Raw genomic sequence first — 9489 nt, 5'->3', positions numbered from 1 at the left:
TCTCTCTCTCTCTCTCTCTCTCTCTCTCTCTCTCTCTCTCTCTCTCTGTTTCTCTCTCTCTCTCTCTGATTCTCCCTCTCTTTGCCCCTCTCCCCATCTCATGCTCTCTCTCTCTTAAAAAAAAAAAATTAGAAGACCCAAGTCGAAGTCCTAGCTCAGGCACTAATAAGCTGTGTGACCTTGGACAAACCATTTCATTTTCTGGGCTTCAGTTTCACCTTCTGTAAAATGAGGAGGTTTTATTAGGTCATCTTTAAGGTCCTTGCAATTTTGATTTGGCATGTGTATCTGTCTTCCAAATGCTCCAGTTAAATGCAACATTAATTGACTGTACTATAGTATTTTGCATACAAGATCTTATCCATGTAATGCTAGCCCTATTTTATAGCTAAGAAAACAGACCTAGAGAGAATAAATACCTTGTTAGTGGCACAGCCAGAGTTTGAATTTCAGTATTTGTTTTCAAGTCCAGTGTTCTTTCCTGTATATGCTCCGTTGTGGCTTTCATGAGAGCAGAGTGGGGTGCTGGCTGTGAGAACAAAATGGGGACTTTGAGGACGAGAGGCTTTGTCTGTCATTGTCTCTGGAGAGGATGATGTATATTTCACCGTCTTTCTCAGTTTAAGAAATGCTCTGCACGGCTTTTTTGTGACTTCTGATTGTTGCTTTCAATCTTTCTTGGATCATGTCTCTTGGCAGTTGCAATACTGTAATATGAGGATCAGATCAGCCTGCCTGTCTCAATAGCTGTCAATTTATCTCTGGGTATTTTTAGGTGCCTCAGATAAAAGTAATATAAATATAATGAAAAAATGAATTCCTTTCTGACACTTGGTGTCATTTGTATAAAAGAGTGAAATCGCCTTTAAAAATATTGTTTTTTTTAAAAATATGTGTTCTCTGGATGTAACCCAGTGTTACAAAACCATAAAAACATTTTAGAGGCCATATGAATTTAGGAAACCTTTCTTAATATAGTGGGAGTTTGAGCCTTTAAGACAATTATGATCATTGTGAATTTAAAGGAGGGCGAAAGCATATGGTTTTTTCTCAACCACAGTTAACTGTAAAACCTCCTCTAACCTGTCTCTCTAGTCCAACACCAGATTGCTACTGGGCTAGTTTTTTGAAATACAAGTTTCCTTTGCTATTCAAAAATAGAACCTTCCTAGGAAACCATTCATAGGTTAAAATGGCATAAAGCAAAGAGTAATCTCTAGCTTTCTGAAAGTTTGCATTGCAAACTGTAAGAAATCTGAAGAGATTTTTGCTTTTACAAACAACAACAACAACAACAACCGTATTTGTACCAATGTAGGTGTTTAGTAAAAGTGAAGTGAAGTGATGGAGAATTTCAGAAAGTGGGCAATACCTGAATTGACCTATAGTGTCCTAACGTGCTGTGTGCCAAAAAGGAGGGTAACTATCATTTCTTTTTTTTAACTATCATTTATTTTCAATACCTATGTTCTAAGTACTTTCATAAATTTTATTTTATTTACTTTTTTAACTCTATGAGGTCTCTTCATCCATATTTATTTGATAAAAAACTGAGGCTCGGATAGGTTAAGAAATGCAGTTTGTAGGAGCATAGCCAAATTCACACCCACATCTAACTGCCAAGTCCTGGTTGTTCACTGTAGTTCACTGTGTGTGTTAAGGTGATGTAGTGACAGTTCAAACACATGCACTGGGGGAGCGATGTTCTCTACTGCTAGACCACTCTCACCTCAGTGAGACATGTGCAGAGCCAGCTAGAGGCAACATGATGGGTTCTCTCCAGGGATAGCTTTCCCCATCCATTGCTCATTTCCCTCCCTCCCTTGGGATTTCTGCAATGGTTTTCTCAGTCTTCTGGGTAAAGGGTTATTTCACGGTCTGTGAACAAGGGAGACCTTGTGGTACTTCTGTTTTTGGGGAAGCCTGATTCAGAACACTGTATCTTCCAATATTGGGTTCCACCTCTGGAATAGGAAAATTCCCAGCAGAGAGAGGAAAGCCTAACTGTATGACACATTCCATAGGAAGGTGCTATGCATGTCCACATCTTGGATGCATTTTCATGACATCTGATTTATGTGGGGGTGTTTTGTTTATGCTGTTCATTTTGTGACAGAGTCAGTGGGGTCATCTGGAAAGAATGAGGGTATTGAACTGTGGCATTCCTCAGGGTGAGTTCCAGCCCCAGCACCTATTTGTTGTGGAGGCCTTGGACCTATCACTTTATATTCACGGCCCTCATCTACCTTGCCGGGTATTTGGAGGATTAAATTAGGCAATGCATACGTGATTACTGGTGCATGGAAGGCATTCAATGCATCATAACAATTATCAATATTGTTAGTGGTGTCATCCACATTCCGAACCTTTTCTTTATACCTCAGAGTAGCTTTTCTTTGCTGTCCCTGGTGAAATGGAGATCAAAGGAATCTTTCTCATGATTATTTATGGTGGGGAGAGTCATCATCTGGTGGTCTGTAATCTTCTCTGGGTCACTTTTCTCCCCAAGGGAGGGCAAGTTCTTAACCAGGTGATACCACTAGGAGGCACACCAGACACTGTTCTTCCATGGACTGAGCAGAACTGAAGTTGGTGGAGGTTAAACGCTTCTTCTACTAATAAGTAACCTACAATAAATTTCTTTTTTTTAAAGTTTTTTGTTTGTTTGTTTATTTATTTATTTGTTTATTTATTTATTTATTTAGAGATTGATCTGGGGAGGGGCAGAGAGAGAGAATCCCAGGCAGGCTCCACACCATCAGCATGGAGCCCGACTTGGGGTTTGAACCCACAAACTGTGAGATCATGACCTGGGCCAAAACCAAGAGTGAGGCCTTTAACTGACTGAGCCACCCAGGCACCCCTACAATCAATTTCAAGGACTAGGAATTATGGCTCTACTTAGCTAACTTGTTTTCTGTACCTCTCATAGTACAGGAGAGGAATATAGTGGGGGTGGGGGTATTAAGAAAAGATCTCATGGTTTGGAATATACCATGGGGAGCATATCTCACCCTTTCAACCTGTCATCTTCCCACCACCCCCTTCTATAACCACAAGATCATCTTTCCCCCACCTCTGGTGTCTCTAACACTGCTTTGATTCCTCTACCTTCTGTATAAACAGATTCTCAGCTCTATCTGTTTTTTTGTGTTTTGAAAATACTGCCTGCATAAGTTTCAGCTGATTATTATTAAAGGTATTTTCCTTTGTTCAGTCATTTATTGCCTCCAAAGTGGCAATAGGATAATTTAGTGCCTCTTGGTGGGAGGTAGGGAAGAATGGAGTATTTCAGTTCCAGCTTCACCACTTTCAACAAAGGTGGCTGTGTCTACATTTGTCTGAGTTACCTCAAGAGACCAATAAAATGAACTTTTCTACAGAGGAACATTCTAGGAGCCCAGAAGTCACAAAGGAAAACCTATCAGATCTGCAAACAGAACATGTGCCTTACAATATCTGGATGACATTATGTGTAAAAAAATAATAAAGCACTAGATGAGATTCAAATGCAGCACACACACATGCTTTGTCATGGAACACACCATCACCACCACCAAAAACATTCACCACCAAAACAACAATTAAATTCCCATGATTTCCTGTGTAAACAATTCTGTAGAAGAATTGAAGGAGGGATTGTCACTGTTGGTTTCAAATTTGGGAGTGTAAGGATTATTTCAAAGTACAAAACTTTAATTTTTGTAATGTTTATTTCTGAGAGAAAGAGAGAGAGAGAGAGAGAGAGAGAGAGAGAGAGAGAGAGAGAGAGAGAATGCAAGTGGAGAGGGGGGTGGTTGGCAGAGAGAGAGAGAGAGGGAAACACAGAATCTGTAACAGGCTCCAGGCTCTGAGTTGTCAGCACAGAGACGGGTGTGGGGGCTTGAACTCAGGTATAGCGAGATCATGACCTGAGCCAAAGTCAGATGCTTAACCTACTGAGCCAGCCAGGTGCCCCATCAAAGTACAAAATTTGGAAAAAAAAAAAAAAAAAGGATGACAAGAGGGAAACAGTAAAAGACTTAAGGATAGAGATCTTTGAGACTTGGGTAGACATTTCAGAAGAGGAGCAATGAAACCAATAAACACCTGAAAGGGGTCCCTTGGTTCTGGGATGGATTGATGAGAAAATAACCAATACTTTAAGGTGGAGGAAGATGGGGAGATGAGGAACAAGAGTGCAGGATCCATCTCAGTTTCTCTTTCTCTCCAAAAATTAGATCAAAGTGGATAAGACCAGATTGGGAATATGTAATACGGGTGCTAAACGAGGGGTTTTAGAAGACGTATACTGATATAATATAAGGAAAAATCAAATAATTAGCTAGAATAAAAAGTCGTACTCCACTGTAGCAAAACTAGGCTCATCTCATTGGGGTGGAGGAAGGAGAGGGAATAAAATGTCTTGAGGGAGGAAATAGTTGGTATCTTGTTTTCTCACAAAAGTAGAAGATTTTGTGATTATGACAACAGGTAAAAGAAGGTGGTCACCATGAAATTCAGAATTCCAAATCAACAAGGGGGAAAATAGCAATATGATCAAATCCGCAAACAAAGGAAAATTAAGAAATAATAATGTAAAATAATCGAAGTGAAGTATCATGAAAAGAAAGAATCAATTCATACAGAATATGAACAGTCTTAGTTTTCTCCTTTAAAATACATTTTCAATTGGGTTAAAACACAAAACTGAACTATATGACTTAAAAAAAATCTATATCTGTACCTATATCTATATCCATCCACATCTTTCTCTATGCTTAAAAAACTGATGAAGAGAAAAATGAAGATAGGTCAAAGGGATATAAAAGCAAAAGGACAAATGCAAACAGAAAACAGGCATGGCAGTGTCGCTGTCTGATGTGGGGAAATTCAAGGTCAACTGCATTGAATAAAATAACAAGGGACATTATGTTAATGCAACAGTTTATGAAGGCAATATATTTATACTCATTTGCCTATCAAATAGTTACAAAAATCAATTATTTACTTGATCATAAGTTAAAATTGAAAAGGCATATTCTTAGATCATAATTCAATAAAAATTAAATAATAAAAAGGTGACAAAAGTCTTATCTTTTTGGAATTTATGAAAAACTCCACTAGGAGCGCCTGGGTGGCTCAGTTGGTTAAGTGTCCGACTTCAGCTCAGGTCATGATCTCACAGTTTGTGGGTTCAAGCCCCGCGTCGGGCTCTGTGCTGACAGCTCAGAGCCTAGACTCTGCTTCAGATTCTGTCTCTCTCTGTCTCTGTCTCTGTCTCTCTCTCTCTCTCTCTCTCTCTGTCACTTCCCCACTTGTGTTCTCTGTCTCTCTCTGAAAAATAAATAAACATTAAAAAAATTAAAAAACAACAACAACCACAAAACCCCACTAGATAAACCTGGCACTAAAATAAATTTACTTTTACTTATTTTTATTTATTTTATGTAGGCTCCATGCCCACCATGGGACTTGAATTGACCCTGAGATCAAGAGTCACATGCTCTACCACCTGAGCCAGTCAGGCGCCCCAGCACCAAAAGGAATTTAAAAGGGAAATTATAAACTACACGAAAAAAAAACATAGTACCAAAAACCTATGGGAGGTACATAGAGCTATGCAGAGAGAAAATTTTAGCATCTTAAATGTACTTCTATTAAAGAAATAAAAAATGAGGGGCACCTGAGTGGCTCAATTGGTTAAGCATCTGACTCTTGATTTCAGCTTAGATTATGATCTCTCAGTTCATGAGATTGAGCCCCACATTGGGCTCTGCACTGACAGCCAGTGCCCACTTGGGATTCTCTCTCTGTCTTCTCTCTGCCCCTCTCCTGCTCATGCTCTTTCTCCCTCTGAAAAATAAATAGATAAATGTTAAAAAAAAAGAAAAAAATGCTTATTTTATTTTAGTTTTTTATGAATGCTTTTTAAAAAATTAGTAAAATAACAAATACACACAAAGAAACTAGGAAAAAGGAATTAAGATAAACCATGAAATGAAATAAAAATAACTATAGTAGAAATAATGGATCAGCTAAAGAGCTGATAGCCAAGAAGTCCACTGAAATTAAATAAAGCCACTGAAAATATGATCAAGGAAACAGATCACACATTAAAGAGAAAGTAGACATGGCAAAGATACAAAGAGATGAAAAGAACCATGAGAGAATAATATACACACCTCTGGTGGACACTGTGGTGTGCTGCCCAGGCGCCCCTTTCATGACTGCAAGACTCATTCTCTTATTGTGGGGAGTGTTCATGGCTGATGGCTCACAGTTATATCTCTTTCCAGGCATTGCTTTTGGCCAAGTGGGCTGTCTTGCCCAAGTTACCATCCAGCATATATGGTCCAATATGTACTGGAGACAGCTTACATCTCAAAACTGATTGATGAAGAAATATAAGATCCCCTCCCTCCTGTCTCATTTTGGGGCAGTTCTGAAACGCCCTAGCTCCTTGTGGGATAGCCCCTGACTCTGTTGGCTTCACAGTTCAGGTGCTCCACCTACTGAGTCACACTTCCTAAACTTTCCTACAGGTGTCTTTCCTGATTGCACGTCCCAACAAACCTCATACAAATCTCCATTTCAGAGTTTATTTCAAGGGAACTTGATTTAAGATATAGTCCTGTGAAAAGAAAATGGAAATCTGGAGAACATGGACAATTAACTATGAAAAAATAAATTACTAGAAAAGGGTGCTGATTTCCACCATTCTTATATTTCTAAATAAACTTTACTGTGGTATAATTGACATGAAAACATTGTACCCATTTTAATTGCACAGATTGGTGAGTTTTGACAAATATGTAATCTGGGTAACTGTCACCACAATCAAGGTACAGAATATTTCCATCACCCCAAAATGTTCCCTTGTATTCCTTTCCAGCCAACTTTCTCCTTCCAACCTCCAGCCTCAAGTATCCACTGATCTGCTCCTTATTGTCATAGATTGGATTTGTAGTGTATATACAGTATATATTCTGTAGTGTCACACTACAGTCACTTAGCACAATGTTTTTGAGATTTGTCTCTATTTGTGGCTCCTCTTCTTTCCCTTCTCTCAAGGACCATAATCCTGCACTGCTGATTGTCTATTTACTGAAAGCAGTTGTTTTCATACATTTTGTTTTGTAGTTGTTTAAAATACGATGTTGAATCTCATGTCTGTACTTTCATGGCTAGAAGTAGAAGCCCTCATCATTCGTATTTAATAGTTTCTTTTTTTTTTTAATATGTGAAATTTATTGTCAAATTGGTTTCCATACAACACCCAGTGCTCATCCCAAAAGGTGCCCTCCTCAATACCCATCACCCACCCTCCCCTCCCTCCCACCCCCCATCAACCCTCAGTTTGTTCTCAGTTTTTAAGAGTCTCTTATGCTTTGACACTCTCCCACTCTAACCTCTTTTTTTTTTTCTTCCCCTCCCCCATGGGTTTCTGTTAAGTTTCTCAGGATCCACATAAGAGTGAAACCATATGGTATCTGTCTTTCTATGTATGGCTTATTTCACTTAGCATCACACTCTCCAGCTCCATCCACGTTGCTACAAAGGGCCAAATTTCGTTCTTTCTCATTGCCATGTAGTACTCCATTGTGTACATAAACCACAATTTCTTTATCCATTCATCAGTTGATGGACATTTAGGCTCTTTCCATAATTTGGCTATTGTTGAGAGTGCTGCTACAAACATTGGGGTACAAGTGCCCCTATGCATCAGTACTCCTGTATCCCTTGAGTAAATTCCTAGCAGTGCTATTGCTGGGTCATAGGGTAGGTCTATTTTTAATTTTCTGAGGAAACTCTACACTGCTTTCCAGAGTGGCTGCACCAATTTACATTCCCACCAACAGTGCAAGAGGGTTCCCGTTTCTCCACATCCTCTCCAGCATCTAGAGTCTCCTGATTTGTTCATTTTGGCCACTCTGACTGGCGTGAGGTGATATCTGAGTGTGGTTTTGATTTGTATTTCCCTGATAAGGAGCGACGCTGAACATCTTTTCATGTGCCTGTTGGCCATCCGGATGTCTTCTTTAGAGAAGTGTCTATTCATGTTTTCTGCCCATTTCTTCACTGGGTTATTTGCTTTTCGGGTGTGGAGTTTGGTGAGCTCTTTATAGATTTTGGATACTAGCCCTTTGTCCGATATGTCATTTGCAAATATCTTTTCCCATTCCGTTGGTTGCCTTTTAGTTTTGTTGGTTGTTTCCTTTGCTGTGCAGAAGCTTTTTATCTTCATAAGGTCCCAGTAATTCACTTTTGCTTTTAATTCCCTTGCCTTTGGGGATGTGTTGAGTAAGAGATTGCTACGCCTGAGGTCAGAGAGGTCTTTTCCTGCTTTCTCCTCTAAGGTTTTGATGGTTTCCTGTCTCACATTCAGGTTCTTGATCCATTTTGAGTTTATTTTTGTGAATGGTGTGAGAAAGTGGTCTAGTTTCAACCTTCTGCATGTTGCTGTCCAGTTCTCCCAGCACCATTTGTTAAAGAGACTGTCTTTTTTCCATTGGATGTTCTTTCCTGCTTTGTCAAAGATGAGTTGGCCATACGTTTGTGGGTCTAGTTCTGGGGTTTCTATTCTATTCCATTGGTCTATGTGTCTGTTTTTGTGCCAATACCATGCTGTCTTGATGATGACAGCTTTGTAGTAGAGGCTAAAGTCTGGGATTGTGATGCCTCCTGCTTTGGTCTTCTTCTTCAAAATTACTTTGGCTATTCGGGGCCTTTTGTGGTTCCATATGAATTTTAGGATTGCTTGTTCTAGTTTCGAGAAGAATGCTGGTGCAATTTTGATTGGGATTGCATTGAATGTGTAGATAGCTTTGGGTAGTATTGACATTTTGACAATATTTATTCTTCCAATCCATGAGCAGGGAATGTCTTTCCATTTCTTTAAATCTTCTTCAATTACCTTCATAAGCTTTCTATAGTTTTCAGCATACAGATCCTTTACATCTTTGGTTAGATTTATTCCTAGGTATTTTATGCTTCTTGGTGCAATTGTGAATGGGATCAGTTTCCTTATTTGTCTTTCTGTTGCTTCATTGTTAGTGTATAAGAATGCAACTGATTTCTGTACATTGATTTTGTATCCTGCAACTTTGCTGAATTCATGTATCAGTTCTAGCAGACTTTTGGTGGAGTCTATCGGATTTTCCATGTATAATATCATGTCATCTGCAAAAAGCGAAAGCTTGACTTCATCTTTGCCAATTTGGATGCCTTTGATTTCCTTTTGTTGTCTGATTGCTGATGCTAGAACTTCCAGCACTATGTTAAACAACAGCGGTGAGAGTGGGCATCCCTGTCGTGTTCCTGATCTCAGGGAAAAAGCTCTCAGTTTTTCCCCGTTGAGGATGATGTTAGCTGTGGGCTTTTCATAAATGGCTTTTATGATCTTTAAGTATGTTCCTTCTATCCCGACTTTCTCAAGGGTTTTTATTAAGAAAGGGTGCTGGATTTTGTCAAAGGCCTTTTCTGCATCGATTGACAGGATCATATGGT

At 39.2% G+C, this 9489-nt stretch overlaps 1 pseudogene; it reads right to left on the bottom strand.

Annotated features, from left to right (window-relative positions):
• The window catches only part of LOC121042582 (60S ribosomal protein L4-like), a 110179-nt pseudogene that overhangs the window by 4310 nt on the left and 96380 nt on the right, over positions 1–9489 (bottom strand).

This window comes from Herpailurus yagouaroundi, unplaced genomic scaffold (genome assembly GCF_014898765.1).
Source record: "Herpailurus yagouaroundi ecotype Mexico unplaced genomic scaffold, PumYag 28, whole genome shotgun sequence".
Classification (NCBI taxonomy): domain Eukaryota; kingdom Metazoa; phylum Chordata; class Mammalia; order Carnivora; family Felidae; genus Herpailurus; species Herpailurus yagouaroundi.
The sequence above is the reverse complement of the archived record's forward strand: the minus strand, read 5'-3'. Positions and strand labels throughout refer to the sequence as shown.